We start from the raw sequence: 20,442 nt of genomic DNA on the forward strand, positions 1-20,442 counted from the left end.
GACAAATTTCCATTTAAAGAAGAACTTTCACAACTATAGCAATCATATCTCCTGAGGGAGCTAATAAAACCTCTGGCCACAATACAATATATTTAAGATGTCAAACAGGATGGACAGAGTGCAATGACATACAAGTGACATTAAAATCAAGACTACCTAAAAAGTTACAAAACCCATACCTGCTATTTCTAGAACCGAAGTTCTAAGGAGAATTTAGGATAAGAAAATGTGGTATTGTGTTGACATATATATGGATTATGTGTCTCAGAGACATTATTCAGCTTATTAGGGGTATTGTCTACAGCAAGCTGTTAGAAATGAAAGACTCTTTTTAACTGCGGGAAAGGAATTTATAAAACATTTCAGGACTACATTCTGTTACTACATATTAAAACTTAATGGAGGTACTATAATATCAGTAGTCTTAAATTGCATCTAAGAGGTCTCTGCACCACTAAAAAATGCCCCCTTTTGTTTCTGCTACAGCAGCTTGTACGTAGTACTGTGTGTTATGTTTTTTGTACATGGACCAAGAACATTTTAGACATCATTTGGTCTAACAGGGATGATGTTTACAAAAGGATATTAAAAAATGAAGTGTGCTTCATAATTGTTGGACATTTTCTAACAGATATAAAAATATCAGAAAGTTTTAACATATTGGTACTTTTATTAAGGTAGTAACCTATCAGCAAGCCACTATTAAAAAACTTGTAGTGAGTGGAGGGCACAGTATGACATATTTGTAATGATGTACTGTGCACATTTGTTTTTTTTTACAATCCATTGATTGTTTTTCCCCACTGTTTGATGATGATGTTACATAGAGAGCACTGTTGATAGTGAAGAAGTATGAAAGCTGAAAACAGTAAAACATTTGTCTATGTTGAATTAAAGTTTTGTAGAAAAAATTATTGTGTGTTATTTTGGTTGCCTAATGTTCAAAATGAAATTCTAATAAATATAGAATAAATTCTGTTTATACTTTTTCACAGTGATTGGATATCGAGATATATTACATGTGTCAAATCACTAATCTAGTGATGGATTCATCGTCACTACTCAGATACTCATTTCCTCTCCTAGGCACTATAGTTCCTCTCATCCAATCACCCAGCCACTGCCTAAGAAGTCATTCAATCACAAAGGTAGTGCACTTAAATTCATCTAATCTTCCAGGTACTATTTAGGCTCTCATCCAATCACACAGGCGGTACTCATGGAGTCATGTCCTCACTCAGGCACTAGTAATGCAGTTATGAAATCACCTAGGCACTACACTTGCACTCTTTCATTCATCCAGGCACTGCACCTGTTCTAATCCATTCACCCAGGCACTACACTTGCACTTATACATTCATCCAGGCACTGCACTTGAACTAAAGAAATCATCCAGACAGTGCACATGTACTCATACACTCACTCAGGCATTACCCATGCTGTCATGTAATCACCCAGGCACTGCACTTGTACTCATTAATTTACCCAGGCAATCCACTTGCAATCATTTATTCACCCAGACACTGCACTTGTTCTTTTCCATTCATCCAGGCACTGCACTTGCACTAATACAATAATCCAGGCAGTGCACATCTACTCATTCAATCACTCAGGTATTACCCCTGCAGTTATGCAATCACCAAGGCTCTGCACTTCCATTCATCCAAGCACTGCACTTGCACTTATCAATTCACTCAGGCACTGCACTTGCACTCATCTGTTTACTCAGGCACTACCCATGCAGTCATGCAATCATCCAGGCAATGTAAATGCACTCATCCAATCATGCATGCGCTACCCATACAATCATGCAATCAACCTGGCACTACACTTGCACTCATTCATTCACCCAGGCACTGCAATGACACTCATCCATTCACTCAGGCACTGCACTTGCACTCATCCATTCACTCAGGCACCTTACTTGCACTCATCCATTCACCAAGGCACTACACTTGCACTCAATCTTTCATCCTCGCACTGCACTTGCATTCATCCATCCAATTATCCAGGAACTGCACTTGCACTCATGCAAGCATCCAGGCAGTACACTTGCACTCATACAATCACTCAGGCACTACCCATGCAATCATGGAATCACCCAGGCACTGCAATTGTATTCATTCATTCGCCCAGGCACTGCACTTGCAAGCATTCATTCACACAGGCACTGCACTTGAACTTACGCATTAATTCAGGCACTGCACTGGCTCTAATGCAGTCACCCAGGCACTGCACCTGGACTCATACAATCACTCAGGCATTTCCCATGCAGTCATGCAATCACCCAGGCACTGTACTTGCACTCATCCAATGATCCAGGCACTGCACTTGCACTTATCAATTCATCAAAGCACTGCACTTGCACTCATCCATTCACTCACGCACTAACCATGCAGTCATGCAATCATCCAGGCACTGCACTTGCACACATTCATTCACCCAGGCACTGCAAATGCACTCATCCAATCACTCAGGCATTACTCATGCAGTCATGCAATCTCCCAGGCACTAACCATGCACTCATCCAATTATCCAGCCACTACCCATACATTCATCCAGTCACCTAGGCACTACTCATAAACTCACAGAATCACCCAGGCACTACATATGCACTTATCCAATCACCCAGGCACCACCCATGCACTCATCCAATCACCCTGGCACTACCCCTGCACTTATGTAATCACCCAGGTGGCGCCCATACACTCATCAATCACCCAGGCACTACCCATGCACTCATACATTCACCCAGCCACTGCCAATGCATCCATAGAATCACCCATGCACTGCCCATGCACTCAAGCAATCATCCAGGCACTACCCATACACAGATCCAGTCATCCAGGCACTACCCTTGCACTCATCCATTCATCCAGGCACTACCCATGCTGTAATCAAATCACCCTGGCACTACCCATACACTCACCCAATTATCCAGGCACTACCCATGTACTCATCCGATCACTCAGGCACTACCCCTGCACTCATCTAATGAACCTGGCACTACTTGTGCACTCATACAATCACCTAGGCATTAACAATACACTCATATGGTCATCTAGGCACTACTTGGCACCACTCCTGCACTCATTGTAACATCCATGCACCAGTCATGCACTCATTCAATCATCCATACACCAGTCACACTCATTCCAACATACATGTATATTTTATGTTTTTTTTAACTGTAAAAGGCGATCCCTACCTTTTTTTTATTTTGAATTTTTGTTTTTGTTGTGGTTTTGTAAAGATTTTTTTTTTTTCATGGCAACAAAAATGGCAACTGGGATAGGACGAATTCGAAAGAATGTGCACTGAGAATTGTGCAAAAAATATAAAAGTGGAAAAAAATTAACATGTATAATTTTATGCAGCATTGCGAATAGCTGTAACACACTGCTCACTAGCACTTATAACTACACTAACGTCCATACAATATGTGGCCATTCTTGACAACTTTTGAGCCATATCTGTTGTAGTAGTATGCACCCCTGGAGGGACTTTCTGGCTGGGCAATTGTTGCTTCTGCCACTGATGTAGATGATCCTCCAGCTTCCCTCTGCTTTATCGCCAGTTAGAGATGTTTTCTAAGAAAGGTTTTAAAATGATATATCATGGACGTCGTCCCACATGAATATTTTTTGTTCGTCCTTGTCGTCTTGTCACATATTGTGCACTACACTAGTTTTGTAGCATTTTTTGATTACCAAGATGGTATTTTAAAAAAATACCAAGCCACGCTCGCCCTCTTCTGGCGAGAACCCTAATCTTCAATGTCTTCTGTGTCAACCTCCTCCACATCCTGCTCCTGCGGTTGTTGTAGCTGATCTCCATCTCCTTGCTCTGTTGCCATTTTTGGTACCAAAAAGCCCCCAAAAGGTGTCCAGGCAAAATCAACCACCAGCTCACAATAAAGTTCTGGAAAGGAAGATTCAAGAAGGACGAGTAGGTGTGTACGTCCTATTCATTTTACTGAAAAGTATATTATACAATGATATTCATTGCTTTTCCAGTCATGTGATAATCGAGGTGACCGACATAATATCGCGGTTAACAACAAATCTGTGGTTACCGCACGAAAGCGAAAATTCAAAATACAAGTTTAAAGTAGTTTTCTTAAAAAATGGAAACAAAAGCAGAACTTCCAATACTTTAATAGTAAACCGCTATACTGAAACTTGTTCACAATATCTCTATATTTATGTTTCAGAGTTGCTGAAAAGAATTCAGTATCCGCGATTACCGACGTCATCGCGACTTCCGCTGTCTTTGCGAAAAAACAGGAACTAAATAAAAATGATTTTGTTAAAAAACTACTATAGGCAGACTCTTTTAAACAACAGAGCAGTAAACAACTAGTGTCAAAAGTCAATTATAATAGGTGTATATATGTGTTTTAGAGTTTCTGTAAAACAAGCACTATCAGCGATGAATGACATCATCGCGACTTCCGCTGTTGCTGCGACCACTGGAAACAGGATTTTGTTAAAAAATGTATATAGACAGACAACTTTAACCAGGACATCAGCAAACAACTAGTGTCAAACATCAATTAAAATATCAGTAAAAATGTGTTTTAGAGTTTCTGAAAAACACTTGATGTCTGCGACTACCGACGTCGTCACGATTGCCAGCATCACAGCGAAAACGGCAAATAGTCTTCTAAGACGAGTTTTCGGAAAAGTCACAACAAAAATATGAGTTTGAAAAGTACACTAATAAAATCTCTACTGTTAAATATACTGTAGAATGTGTCTATATATATTTTTTACACTTTGTATAAAACGCGCGCTCTTCGCAACTACCGACGTCACTGTGATGATGTCAGTAGTCACAAATATAATTTTTGGGGGTAAAAGTCTTTTTCTCCTAAATTGATCATACAGAGAAAAGGTAAAACAATATACTTCTAAATTTTTAGACTTAAATAACCCTGGGCGTAGTTCGCGTAGTCGCGCTACACGTAGCTACGCGAAGTGCACTTTGCACTATGTACGTTACGCGTAGCTACGCGAACTGCGTAGTGCAGTAGGAAAAAGCTGTTCGCAATGATTGCACAGTGCCGGATGCTTGTCAGCACTGTGCAATCATTGCGAACGGCATCATCCACAGTGCAAGCGGTCGTTTTCTGCCGCTCAAGTAGATTTGTACTCGAGCGTCAGCTTTCTCAACGCGGACTGGTAGTTTCTCATCGCGAGCGGTCGCGAGCATACGCGACCACTCGCAATGAGAAACCTGACCTACCCACGTTGAGAATCTCGCCGGGAGGTTTATTTTCCACGCTCGCAATCGGTAACTTGATGTTGCCGATCGTGAATGAGGAAAAAGTCTCGCTGGGATGTTGATTTTGCTCGCTAGCGGTTGCCAACTTGACGTTGAGGACCGCGAGCGAGCAAAAAATGCCTGCTAAGCTACGCGTTTTTGCACTGTGCGACGTGCGATTCGCGTAGCGTGTAGTTGCGCAAACTACGTACACTCCGTGAGCGTAGCATAGTTTTCGGCCCAGGCCTAGACTTAAACTTTATTTAAAAAATGTTTTTAAGTGTATTTTTCAGTATGTCGAATTCATTTGCTTATCACAGATTCTCCACAGTAAATGCGGCAATGTTGTGGCGACTCAATTTTTTTTTACAAATGAAACCAGTTATTCATGTACTTTCTGATAAACACATAACAAATCAAAAAATGAGAGGTATATAATATAAATATAATATTCAATATACAATTATAGAAAGAAACTATGAAAATCTGCTTCGTCATCCATGCTGCTGCCGCGCACCTGTGTCCTGCAAAACACTAGCGGCATAGCGGTTAGAAGAGTCCCCCAATGCCTTCCGGCCACCATCTTCACTCCTCAATCCCCCTTCTTCTGGCCTCTCTAAATCATAGTCAAGTGCAGTTGCTCCCCAACATATGTTCCATCCTCTTTCTGGGCATCTTCGCCCGCCCAGCTTTGTAAACGTTTGCCAAAGTGCACAAGTGTATCATAAATCAACTTATGTGAGGGGGCCTTACCTTGCCCTCCTCACCACTCCATAGATGCAGGACGAATTGTCCTGTGTGTTCTGGCACTGGAGGTTGCACCCGAACCTTCAGTGTGTTGCACCGCCGAGGTCACGCTAGGGGCCCCATGTAGGAAGCCAAATACCGGTCGGTAACGGCCGATTTTCGGTAATTATACCGTTACCGACCGGTATTTTGGCTTTTGCTATGTAGGGGGAGAATTTCTGTATTCGGAATTTACCGAATCGGTAAAATTACCGAATTGGTAAAATTACCGATTCGGTAATTTTACCGATTCGGTAAATTCCGAATACAGAAATCAGATGTAGGGGGAGTGTGTGGGTGTTGTTTGGAGTCGGTATTTACCACCAACTAATAGTTGGTGGTAAATAAAGTATGGATGTGTAAAAGCATGTTATAGCGCTTAGAAGTGTGCAATGTGGCAGACATACATGCCCTTAGGGCATGTATGTGTGCCAGATGTGCACACATGGCCGAATCAGGGGTGCAACAGGGTGTCAATGTGACACCCTGCCACCCTTGCATGTGCTCCCCCATTACCGAATCGGTATTTACCGATTCGGTAATGAGGCATACCTTCCCATCAATGGGAAGGTATGCCTCATTACCGATTCGGTAAATACCGATTCGGTAATTACCGAATTATTCCGAATCGGTAATATTTACCGACCAATTACCTACATTGCATTTACCACTTCATAAATACCGAATCGGTATGATTCGGTATTTATGAAGTGGTAAATGCAAGGCCACCTACATAAGGCCCAAGATCTTCTTGGGGCACTGATGCTGCTGTCCCTCGCCGATGTCGATCTAGCCGCCTGGGCTATGCCTTCTATTCCCCTCGGGGCCAATAATCTGCGGGAAGCTCTCCAGAGTTATTCCCCCCCCCCAGCATCGACCTGTAAGATATAGGAAAAAAGGCCCAGTGTGCTGGTGAAATTATTAGCTAGCTGCACCCCATAAACTGTCCACTCTGTGGCACCACTAAACAACTCACTTTCTGACCCTGAGGCAAGAGGACCCTGGGAGGCAGACCCCCCTGACACACCCTCTTGCAGTTGGCTCTCAAACCTTGTGAGGCCCAATTTCTAACAATGCACCGGAAATGCTCCCCACAAGGGACTTATAGGCTTCTCATGGGTCTACCTCTGGACCGTCACACTCATCATTTTTCCATTCCAAGAGGGCTGGCCTTGTGACCCACCTCAGAAGGCAACTGCGTGCCACATGCTGCCAAGTCCCCTAATATTTGGCCCCCCACGCCTTCCTTAGCCCATCACTCTTTTAGTCCCAATGGCACGCCATCCAGGCAGGTGTAACTACTCTAATTTATGGTGTTCCATCTCCCTGCCTGGCTCCTGGAAGGACCTGCGTCCTGCTCATACGACATGTAATCTTGCTACTCCTTGAGGAGTTGCCTGCATACCTCTCTAAAATCCATAGGTCCAATTCGCAAAGGTAAAGTGAGACTAAAGTCTAACTTTACGACTTTCTGTATTCACGAAGGGCAATTATGAGTAGTAAATGCCCTTTGTAAATACCGAAAGTCGTAAAGTTAGACTTTAGTCTCACTTTACCTTTGTGAATTGGGTCCTTTTGCTTCATGTGAGCCATCCAACTCCCTGCACCCAAAGGACAGGACAGCCTTTTCGTTCTCCCCCCCCCCGCCTCTCCCAACTCCCCCCTGCCTCTCCCAACTCCCCCCTGCCTCTCCCAACTCCCCAACGCCTCATAGATGCTGAGCCGGCTGATCCCGGCCTCGGCGTGAGGCACCCAATTTCCCCTTCCCCTTCTGCGAGGCCGCATGCACGTTCATTAGCGGCGGCCCCGCATCTCCTATATAAGCGCGGGCCTCCTCCATCGTGCTGGAAACCTTGTGACGGTCTTCCCCCACCTGCTGAGGAGTGAGCACCGCTGGGCGTTCCGAACCGCCCTCCGCCTCCTCCCTTTGAACACAGGGGCCGCGACATCACCCGCATGAGGTCACTCCCTTCCTGGGGCCACTCTCTTCGTGAGAGAGTGGACCCATCTGTTCACATGGTCACATGTCTGCACGTCAGGGGTCAGGCGCAGCAGTGAACTAGCAAACACCATGACCTCGACCCCTCCCGCTGCCTTTCTGACAGGGCAACTGCTGGGCTGCGGCACCCCCTCAGCCAGCAAGGCAAAGCGCCCTGTCACCATCAGCAACTTCACTGCTTGGGCCACCAGCTTCTCTTGCAATACACCAGCCGCTGCCATGACGAGTAAGTAAAGAGTAATATATTGAGAAGAAGAGAAGGTAGCACCAGGGATGAAGTCTGTTGTCCTGTTATCCACTATCTTAAAGAAGAATAAAGAATATCGAAAAGATTATATTGACTTGAGTGCGACTTCATCCCTGGTGCTACCTCCATCTTCTCCTCAATTTATGCTTCCAGATTCCAGTGAGACCCAACTGCGGCAGGTCTCGGAGGATGATTGCACAGGACTTTTGTACTTTGTGGGCATTATGATTGAGGTGCTGAACGTTTAGTCAGCTGCAGTATCATATCCATTTGCAAAGGGTAATATATGGCTAACCTACAATACGCTGATTATCACTAGAGCAACCACCTACCTAACAGCTACCAGCCACCGTGTCACCTGACAAAATGGTGGCTGGGGGCCCAAAATGTTCAGTTATATATGCCCTTGGGCTACAAAAGTAGCCAAAAACCCGCCCAAACCCCGAGCAGTCATCCGACTGCTCCACTTCCCCAAAATACCTGTGGGGCAGACCTCCCTCTGGTCGGCTGCCCCTTCAAATCCCCCATAGAAAGAGATGAAGACATGGCAGAGAAACTGGCTTTTTAATGTCGGGTAGATGAGGCCCAGGATTCGAAATTACAGAGAGATCTGAGGGGCAGGAACAGGGCACATCTATACTAAAGCACACAAAAGTGAGATCTGTGGCATGGAGGGAAAAGAGTAGGTTTAGTCAGACACATAATACAAAAGAATGGGGAGGGACATGGAAAGGTTTTTCAACCAGATGGGTGACTCTTCAGAGAAATGCAGCAGAGAATCTTCATCTGCCTGCCCTAACACCTCTTCAAGAGACCCAATTCTGACAGCTCTTAGCAGGATAGAGAAATTCAAATCTCAGACTGTAGACATGCTTAATGAAAAAGACAATCAGTTGCAGTGTAAAACCATGACATGGGAGGGACGAGTTGGTGAGAGTAAAATGTAACACAGCTTGATGACCTCCAATGTGACAAGTTTGGATAGTAAGCTGAATAGGCATGGATAAGTGTTGGTACTAAAGTAAAAGGTGTGCTGCAAAGCACTAGGCAAGAGAAGAGAAGCTTATGCAACATAATAAAACATTGCATGGATGACTATTATAAGTCTAGTTGTGTGAAAACAAAAAAGGTATTAATTTAATGTGATGCTTATCCGTCTGGATCCACAGTGGGCCTCTCGAGCCTGAATGAGGCTTAGTCACAATTGAGGATAAAAAGTGGCTCATAGTGGTCTCAGATGGATTAGTAGATAAGATAGGGCATATCTCCTGTTTTCTCAGACAGAGTTCTGTTATAAATCGATTAAGAAACAGAGACAAGGATACCAAATAGAAGCAAACACAGCTACCACATGCCAGAAATGTCCAGCTTTATGGTAAGGCCATCATTATGATATGAATAGTGTTATGGTCTATGTATATTCTATATTATACCTCTCTAAGGGTGATGTAATCCTTGCAGTGTTAAGAGCTTCATATGAAATGCTATGCTCTGACATCAGGGAGCACCACGAGATGAACTCTTTTAACACATAGCCTCCACTATGCCGCAGATGGCCACCGTTAAGCCAAAGATGACCACCTTATGCCAGATTCACTGTTGCACTAGAGCTAACTCTTCTAAGCGACACCTACACAAATATACACCTAGTCTGATATTATTATATGACTCAGGATGTTAGCCCACTTGTCATAGGACAGTGGCAAGTACATGCACAGGTAAATACAATATATGGTGAGTGACACCTAGTGTAGCATCCTCCCCAGTCCGGGTACTCATCAATGACTAAGCCACACACAGAGCGTAGTATAACATGTCTTTTTTCTTCTGGGGGTAACCGCAAACTCAACATTCCAAAGCTGCATTCAATCCACTACACTCTAATGCTTACGTAACAATTCTACGGAGTCCATCAGCAGCCACAAAGGTTCCGTCATTACAAACTCACACAACACTACATCCTCCCTCTGTTAAATAAAAACATTTTTTTTAACAAATATATACAATTAGGGCTCTTCAATGAGTCTTCATGGCACATGGATCACACGTCCCAACTGTATCTTCAGAAACTTGGAACAGTCAATAGAAATGTCCATGACTGGCATTGGTGATGGAGAAACAGCAGCAGTCAGGGGTTCTTCACTTGTCCATTCAGACCAAGTCTCTACAATGACATTAGTGCTTGACAAGCGATGAGCTGCATGTCGGAAAATGGAGGGAGTGTCACTTAAAGGTCTTCCCAGGATGCTGGGCAGCTACCATGTGTCCTTTGCTGGGCACAACATGAAATGGTGCAGCCTCAAAAGGAGCATCAGACATTCGTTTTCTATGCTGAGGATCAAGCACTCGATATCTTCTAGTGAACGTAACATCTCTTGCATGTCGATGCTTGTCTGCATAGGTCTTCATTTTCCTCTTATGATCCAAGTCTTTCATGCGCATTTATTCCTGGGTATTTCCTATTATGCTGGTCCATTGAGGTAACTTGGTCTTCATGGCTCTATCGAACATCAAGGTTGCAGAGTTTTCACCTGTGGTCGAGTGAGGGGTTGAGCAGTAAGCTTCAAGAGTGGAATTTTAGACAACCATGAGGTCGAGATTTTTTTAGTACAGCACGCTGGGCAGCTTTCTTTAGAGTACTCCTGAAATATTCGACAAGGCCATTGGCCTGTGATCAAAGAGGTGTGCTCATCTGATGCTTCATATTAAGATGACTGAAAAAGTCTCTGAATTCTCGACAGTTGAAAGGAGGGTCATTGTCAGACTTTAAGATTGCAGGAACATCCCAGGTCATGAAGATGCTGTCTAATCTCTCAATAGCACATTCTTTAGTGATAGATGAGAGATCTTCAATCAATGGAAAACTGGAGTATTCATCAGTGATCATCATCAGGTGATGTCCGTTGTCAAGAGGAAACACAAGAAGTTCAGGGCAATTCTTTCCCATGCATGCATTGGCAACTCTGATATGTTTAACTGGTGTTGAGTTGTTTTCAATGACAGACAGTTACAAAGATGACAGGCCTTCAATTCTCTTTCTACTCTCTCGTCTAGATGTGGAAACCAGATTCGATCCCAGAGAGCTTGTTTGGTGGCAACAATTCCATGATGTCCTTCATGGGCCACTTCAATTATCTGTTGTCGCAGACTCTCCGTAATGACAATGATCAAACCTCTTAGAATAATACCTCCCTGAGTAACTGACATTTAATCTTTGACATTCTTACTCTTTTGATATTCACTGTCACTGATAAAAGGTCCAGGGTGCTGGCACCATGACTGATGTGTAATATTATCTTTCAGTTTCTGCATGTAACTATCTTGACTTGTGGCAGTGACAATTTGTTCCAAAGAAATAGCAGATGGGGTCCTTGATTTCACTATAAAATGTATGCAAGCTTCAGCCTTCTTAGAATGGGTGCCAGCACATTGTAGAGACACTCATGAGAAGTAGTCGGCAGGGATCTGATCTTTCCCTCGATGGTGAACTATGGCATAGTTGTGCTCTTGCAATCACAGACCCCAACGTTCAATGCGAGGAGGCATTTTTGCTTTTGTATTGCCAAAGATAGTTAACAATGCTTGGTGATCAGTCACAAGCGTGAAGGACTTCACGCTTGTGACTGATCACACCACTGCTAAGCAGTGGCGGCTGGTGACATTTGAAAGGAGTGGGGCATAAAACTTCTGAATTCCCTGTGGTACAGTGGCGGCTGGTGGCATTTGACAGTGGTGCGGCGTAAAATTATTTGCATAGTGCAAGTGAGCGTAGCAACCGAGACCAAACAACCTACGGGGGCTTCAGGAGGGTTTTCGCCTCTTGCACTCTCCTTATCTTCCCCTGTCTGTCTCTCACTCTTGAGCAATCTCTGCTGGTAGCTCACTCTTTAACTCTCTTTCTCTTTCCTTAGCTGTCTCCTCTGTCTCACACTTTCTATTTAGCTTTCTATGCTTGCTTCTCGCTCTCTCATTCGATCTCTGTGCCTGTTTCTCACTGTCTCTTTAGATCTCTGATCCGGTCTTTCACCCTATTTAGATCTCTCTGCCTGTCTCTCACTCTCTTTAGATTTCTCTGCCTGTCTCTCACTCTCTCTCTAGATCTCTCTGCCTGTCTCTCTCACTCTTTCTTCTCGCCTCCTTTTCTCTTCTGTGGCTATGGATTTCTGCCTCTCGTGCGCTCTCTTTAGTTCTCTCTTAGTTGTGTTTGCACTGTCTGTCTCCTCCACTCTTTGTCTCTCGCCCACTCTCTTTCGCTCGCTCTGTCTTTCACTGCCTCTCACCATGGAGTTCCCCCTGCCCGTCGCTGAGTCTCTTTAGCTTTCACTGTCTGTCTCCCTCGCTCTCTCCTCCTTCCAAACTGCCCTTATCTCACAGTTTAACTCTCTCTCCCAGTTTATAAATGTCTCATTAGCTCTGACTGCTTGTCTCTACCTAAAGCTATATGCATCTGTTGCTGCCCCTTTCTCTCCTGGTCTCTCTCCCCTCCTCTCTACGTCCCATTCTCTGTGCCACTCTCTCTGTCCATGCCTTCTTGACACTCGCTGCCTCTTTCTACCTCCTGTAGTTACCTGCCTCGGTGCTGCTCGTCCTGCGCATTGGGAGCAGGAGTGTGTGTGTGGGGGAGGGGAGGGGAAGGTGGGGGTAAAGAGGGAGAGGGGGAGTACAGTTTATAATATCCAATTCCCAACCCATCAGGAATTTAAGAATCTCGATCGAGGGTAGAGAATATTTAGCAGCCGCTGCCTAAACCACAGATAATGAATGACCGGTGCTCGGATAAAGCACTACTTTCTTCATTCGTGTTTAAGGTGAGGGACTACATACTACAATTTAATTATCAAATAAAAAAGTACTTACAGTTACTCAGCTTATAAATGGGTCCGGGTCTGACTCCAACCGCCCTACGCAAATTCCTGCAGCTCTCCTCGTGACCGCTCATCATCAGGAAAGGAAGCCTCCCTCCCTCTGCCTCCGCCAATCACGACGCTGCTGAGGAGCTAGGGAGAGCGCCCCAGCCGCGCCATATTCTCCCGCATAGAGAACAAGGGAGAGTGGGCAGTCGCGCTGGAGGGCAGGGGGGGAGTGGCTTACCCAGTGTTGTGGGTACTGGCTGTTTGGTTGGCTCCAGGGGCTGACCAAACAGTCAGTACCCACAACAGTGGGTAAGCCACTCCCCCCTGCCCTCGAGCACGACCGCCCACCCTTCCGTCCCCAACCAGGCACTTCTGCTTTCTCGCAGTGCGAGAAGCAGAAACATAAAATGGTAGTTTTTACCATTTTATGTTTCTGCCTTCTCGCTCTGCGAGAAAGCAGGGGGGCGACGCCCAAACGCCCCTATGAAGGAGCCGCCACTGCTGCTAAGCTTTCTTTCTCAGGTAGTGAATAAGCAAGTTCAGTTTGGACAAACTTCGGTTTGCATACACCACAATATGTCTTCAAGCATTTGGGTGATCACTGTGCTGTGCAAGGATGGTGCCCAACCCGGCAGGGCTAGCATCAATTACAACCTCGGTATGAAGCTTTGGATCAAAATATGCCACTTCAGGAGCATTCTGAATAGCTTGTTTGATTTTCTGGAAGCTTTGCACGCATTCATGCAACCAAAGAAAAAAAACATTATTTTTTGTCAAGCCTCTTAATGATGCACTGTCAGTGGCAAAGTCTTGTATGTCTCTAGAGCAATAGCTGGGCATGCCAAGTAATGAACCTAACATGGAAACATCTTGTGGGGGACTGTCAGTTGACAGCACTTGCACTTTAGCATGATCAGCTGTCAGGCCTCCATCTGAAAAGATATGGCCAAAGAATTTTAACTTTGTCTTATGGAACTCACATATCTCAGCATTCAAAGTTAAATCGGCATCAGCAAGCAACTGACACACTTGCGTGAGAGCTTTGTCATGCTCCTTCTTTGTAGCTCCGAAAACCAGTATGTCATCACTATAATTGAAAGCATTCATGACAGGCTGTATGATAAGTCAAATGACATCCTGGAATAGCTCCACAGCTGATGACAAACCAAAACTTAGTCTCTTGTAACGGAACAGACTATTATGTGTAAAAGAGGTTGTAATGTACGTGCAATTCTCCTCGAGTTCCAACTGATGATATCCTTTGTTCAGATCCAAGTGAGAGAATACATTTGCACCATTCAATTGTGTTATCATGTCTGCAATGTGCAGACCTGGATGTCGTTCTCTTTCAATTGCCCTGCTTGCTTGACACATATCGACGCAGATGCGTACAGCTCCTTTACTGACCTTGTTTGGTACTACCACTATGGTAGACACCCATCGCGTTGGACCAGTGGAAACCTCAAGGATATTGTGCTTGAGTAAGGATTCAAGTTCTTTTTACAGTTTCCTGTAAGTGAAAAGAAATGCATCTGTGTCTTTGAACGATAGGACGGACGTCCTCATTAATGTGTATTTGGACTTTCATAGTCTTGAGATTTCCCAAATCATGAAACAGCAAAGGGAATTGACTTACTATTTCATGATGAGCATTCATGTTATAGTTCATGGATATCAGGCCCATATCTGCAGCTGTGCTGAAGCTGAGTAAACAGGCTCTTGATGCCGTACCTTGAAGTACATGAATGGGTTCTTGTACTTTTGTATTCTTATGCTTCATCGTGGCTACAAATGATCCTTGACTTTATAGTTGTGTCGATTTAGAAGTTGATCACCTTCGTTTGGTGTTGATTTGCCTCCGCTGATGTGGTCGATGGACCTTATGGCTCTGCATTGAACGTTGCTTCTGGAAATTCAGGCGCCCATTTTGTGTCCCACCATGAGGTATTTACTTTTTCCTTTGCCTTGCATACTATCACAAAATGGTTCTCCTTTCCACAGCCTTTTCATATTTGCCTGATGGCGGGTCTTTTACCTTTGGGTGGAAACGAAAATAGTCACCTGAAGCTCAACTTCTTTTTCTGTGGAGAATTCACTCTGCGTCTCCCAGCCTTGTGCTTTGGCCTACTTTTCACTTTCATGACAGACTCACTCTGGGCACCACCAGCCTTCATGCCAGCAGCTTAACGATCAGCATACTCTTCAGCTCTGGCAGTTATGAGAACTCTCTCCAGACTAAGAGTTTGACAAGCATCCGTCAATCACTCTGAGGCATATAGGCTCCTCATCATTAAATTCATTGAACTTACAGTGTTTGATGAGCGTATCCAGTCTCTTAGCAAAATTGGTTGATAGTCTTACTGGTGATCTGTTGTTCTTGACTGAAGATGTACCCTTTGTAATCTACATTTGGCATTCGATTGAACTTGAGATTTAACAGTGCTATGATTTAATTGTATGTAATTTCGTCAGCTCACAGCATTTTCTCTATGACTTCTTTTACACCTTCACCAGCAAGATTCTTAAGGTTCTTGATAATCTTCTTGTTATCTGTTTCTTCAATCTCATCAATGAATTCATCAAATGTCTCTATCCAGGCAATCCATCTGTCGCTAATATTCAACTTTTTATTGCCTGTATTGAATGACGGTCGTGATTTTAAGAAGGCGGCAGCATTGTAACAATTTACGATATTGGTTGACACTGAGGGTGGAGTTCCTTCCTAAATTGTCTGCTGTCTGCTAGGACCTGCTTCATCCATACCATCTCTAAAGCCCCATGCTGTGCTGGCCTCTGGGTCATCTTGGACATCCTGTGAAACCTTGACTTCCCTCTTGGTCTCTATAGGAACCCTTTGCTTTCAGCAGACCTTGGGAGTTGTTCTGAGCCACCACCCGGCAGCTTTGGTTTTGGGCCGGTTCGGGTAGGGACAGCTCAACAAGCACAACCCCTGGTGCTTTTTCTGGGGTTACTTCCCCCAGAGCTGTGGCATAATGGCTTTCTTCGCTCAGCTTTGGTATGTACATGACTGTTTTAGTATTTGAATTTTGTTGCTTGTAAGCATCTCTTTGTGCCGTCTAACATCTGGTTGCTCTCTGCCTCTCAGAACTTCTGTTAGCAGTGTTATCACTCTGTATGATGTAGGGCTTTAAGTTGTGTAGTAGCACAGTACCTCTCTTTATAGCCTTCCCAGCTGGATCTCTGCCACCGATGTGTAGGCTTCTCAGTGAACCTTTCCTTAGCTACAAATGCTTTACACAGAATTGGGGCTGCACGTTGACTCCACATACGCCAAACATTGATTCCGCACTTCGATGGAGGCACATGTGGCACACACAAGCAATTTGCTAGACCAAATGAAGTTCTCTGGGAGAGCACTGTCGATCTTCGGGTTAATTATTCCCCATCTTGTCGCCAATTGTACCATCCTCCCCAGCCCGGGTACTTGCCAATGACTACGCCACACACAGAGCTAAGTATAAAATGTCTTTGTTTGTCTGCAGGTAATCATAAACTCAACATTCTAAACCTGCATTCAATTCACTATGCTCTAATGAATATGTCACAATTCTATGGCGTTTATCAGGATCCACTACCGTTCTGTCACTACAAACTTACACAACACTACACCTGGGAGGACAGAAGGGCAGCATCAGCAGTTCACACATGTTCACTTCTTAGTATAGATCATCTTCCGCTTTGGCATCTTTTGTCCCTGATTCACTGTCCTGTGACTTTTCTCTTCATTGCCAACCTGGTGTCATAGTTGGCTTTTCTGTTCCCAGACTCCACATGCATCCTGGCCTCCCTCTGCTGCTTTGCACTCAGTGTAAGGCCCATTCATGTGCTCCACCCCCATCTTTACTCTGATGCCCACTTCCTTTGCCGCCCATGCATGTGAGTGTGCCACCCCATCCATACTCTGAATGTTCCCTGGGCCTGACTGCATTTCATTGTGCCTCCTCCCTAACCCTCTTTGCATACACTTCCTATGCCTCTCTAGTTCACCGTGGTTCTCTGGTCATGCCCTCCTGAATATGTATGCTTTCCTGCCAGTGTCTCTGTGTCCCTCTGTGCTTCATTGTCCAACCCATCTTCGGCTCTGAACTTCTAGTGCTACTGCTCTGTCCAAGCCCTTTTTTCCACCTACTCTGCCCTTACGCCTGTCACGCTTCTCTGTGTCTCTTGTATGCTTCTGCACCTTTGATGCACTATTCAGTGTAGCATGAACTTTGTGTTCCCCTTCCACTTCTATTCCCACTGGAAGGTTTATGTCCACTGCATCTCTCATGTCCTTGCACCACCAGACCTCTTGCATCTTACACATGCTCCTGAAATTTCTCTACCAGTTTTCACTTTTCGCCTCCCTGCACATGCACCTCTTCGCATATGTCCACTGTACTCACTGCCAATATGCCTCCATATGCACCCCCATTGTACCTCCATATCTTACCCCTTTGCTGTGCGGGTTCTGTGTGTGAGGAAAGCTTACACTGCATCAGGTTTGCTGTGCCTGTTCTGTGTGTTAGGGAAGCTTACACTTCATCAGGTTTGCTGTGCCTGTTCTGTGTGTGAGGGAAGCTTACACTGCATCAGGTTTGCTGTGTCTGTTTTATGTGTGAGGGAAGCTAGCATCCATGTGGTATTGCTGTATCTGTTCTGTACATCAGGGTAGCCTGTATTTCTTCTCCCCTCCAGGTACTATTTAGTGTGTCTTACGATGCTTTAGAAAACCTGTTCATTATACAGAACCCTATTGGTTTTACCAGTCATAAGGAGTTATTTAGAGTTGGTTAAAAACACGGGTGGCTGAACCAATTTCCTATTTGAAGAATATTTTCAGGTATATGCTCTAAATAGGTACATGGCGCAGGAACACACTGCTGCCTATTAGCACCAGACCCCAAGTGCATTTTGGATTTGCATTTCTTTGTAATTCTCACAAAAAAAGTTACTTGCAAACAAATATTAGCGCAGCCAGTGCTGGACAACTCTGTACTTGTGCATGGTGGGTGCCATTCATCAACAGAGCGCAACCCACTGGTTTTCTGGGGTGATCAGCATGCTGCTTTTAGTCGTACAGGTCAAATACCACTCCAGGCATGCAGGATTATCAAATGATGTGTCTGTCACACAACTCCAGGAGAACCCCAACTATTACAGAGCATGGGAGTCTACGGCTGGCATTTTAGCAACAGCCCACGCAAATTCATTATATTTCATGCAAAAAAACAATACCACACCCAAAAAGCAGTGAATGTCCTTTTGCTCTATTTAGAGTGTTTTTATGTGTATGCAGTCTACTTAAGCGGATGGGACAACCATACATGTTCGGCAGATGTCCTGCATTTCTAAATCAGGCACTAGTTCTTTAATTACATACTACAATTTCCTGGTTTCTGGATAATTTGTATATAAGATTCACTTGTAAATGTTTAGAGTCACTTCTTGTCAGTATAATTGATAATAAAACTCAAGTTCTTTTTTCTTCAATTCACTTCTCTCTGCTTTCTCTGAGATTGTGAGGCTGTTTATTCAAAAACCCTGAGAACTGCATGTACTATGTGGTGGTAAAATTATACAGTGTGGTATATGTGGTTGCCATGTGTCAATTATCTCACGCTAAAGCAAATATTTTTGAAAGGTGGGATTTAAACATTCAGAAGTACCTCACAGTGTTTGTTCAGTAAACATGGGGGTGAAAATACTACATTGTAAATAACGTTTACCACACAGTGAATTCACATACCAAAAAGTAAATGTTGCCACCTTTAGAATCGGAGCTGCAGAAGAATGGGACAAATTAAGGCGCCTGGGTCTTGAAAAATACATTCCTACAGATCACATCCGGAGCCATTTGTGTACCATTATGCCAATATGTGAAATGCCAGCTCCAATGTAATTTTAGTATGACATTTCCTTTGTATTCCATCTTACAATTTGGTAAGACTATGGAGAGAGTGTCACATAAATAGTAAACTTATGGAAATGTAACATATTTGTGTTCAAGATTAGTTTTATATTATAAGTCACAAGTTATAACCATATGACAGCATGCAAAAATGTGTCTCAATAGCAGCAGCAAAATACTGGTGGTAAATATGAAGGTAGAAATGTGCAGAAAAAGTAATTATGGCATTTTGGCGTAGGGCGGCGCAGCCAGGCACCTCGCTGAGCTGCCCTACACCAAAGTGAAAGGGCAGGAATGCAGCATATTTAAGCAATACAGTGCATTCCTGTCCGTTCTGCCTGCCGCTGGTGCTGTTTTGGCGGCCTAGCGCCATCGTAGGCACCCTAGCACCATGGTGCAAGGGTGCCTCTGTTGCAGGCAGTATTGCTTTCTGCAGCACACATGGAAAGAGAGAAGGCAAGGAGAAATAAACACATTTCTCCTCGTTACGCCTCACCTCTGGAGGCATACGGATTTGGCGCTTCCCCAGGTTTACATTACATTGTAAATCAGGGACAGCGTCAAATTCCATGGGTGTTGCGTGGGAAAACCCACCGCAACGCCCATGGAATGACTCCTGGGTGCAGATTAAGGTGACGCAGCGATTTGCAATGTCTCATTCTCCTTTCAACCCTGAAAACAGTCATATTTGCTCCAGCTAAGGGCAAGCTAAATCCTTTTCCCTGGTGGAATTGGGAATGGATTCAGTGGGTATGTAAGTGAAGGGCATTCTCCACGGGGAACAATATTTTCCATGTGGAAAAAAAATATGTACAGAAAACATGCATTTGCACAGTGTTAGCCATTCTCTCTATGTGGAGTTCTTTGCCATAGAGAACTCGTTACATGGGGGAATGGATTCCAAATGTGGAAATTGATTGATTTCCCAAGCAAGCTGTAAGGAAAACGGCACTAGGTATAGTTTCCCAAGCAGGTTGCTTGAGGAGTTTGGGAATTCTAAAAAGTAGTGAAACCACAATGTAGATGTACATACCTGGCTCCTTACTGGTAAACTTCATTAATCCGAGTACAGGTCTTCCTCGTCTCAGTCCTTACTGCATGAGCAGTCCTATGCTCCCACAGATATTGATTATCTTAACCAGGCAAAAATTCACCCAATATGGCCACACAGTCCCAGCATTCAATATAACAGGAAGCCCCACCTAACCACATCCTGACATATACAAGCCAACAAGAACCAAAATACAGGACAGGACTTAGAGCACAGTAATTCAGGACTGAGACGAGGAAGACCTGTCCTCGGAGTAATGAAGTTTATCAGTAAGTAACCGGGCATTACCTCCTCGTACATCTTCCTCGCATGAGCCAATACCCAAACAGG

The sequence above is a fragment of the Triturus cristatus genome, chromosome 1_2 (genome assembly GCF_964204655.1).
Source record: "Triturus cristatus chromosome 1_2, aTriCri1.1, whole genome shotgun sequence".
Taxonomy (NCBI): Eukaryota; Metazoa; Chordata; class Amphibia; order Caudata; family Salamandridae; genus Triturus; species Triturus cristatus.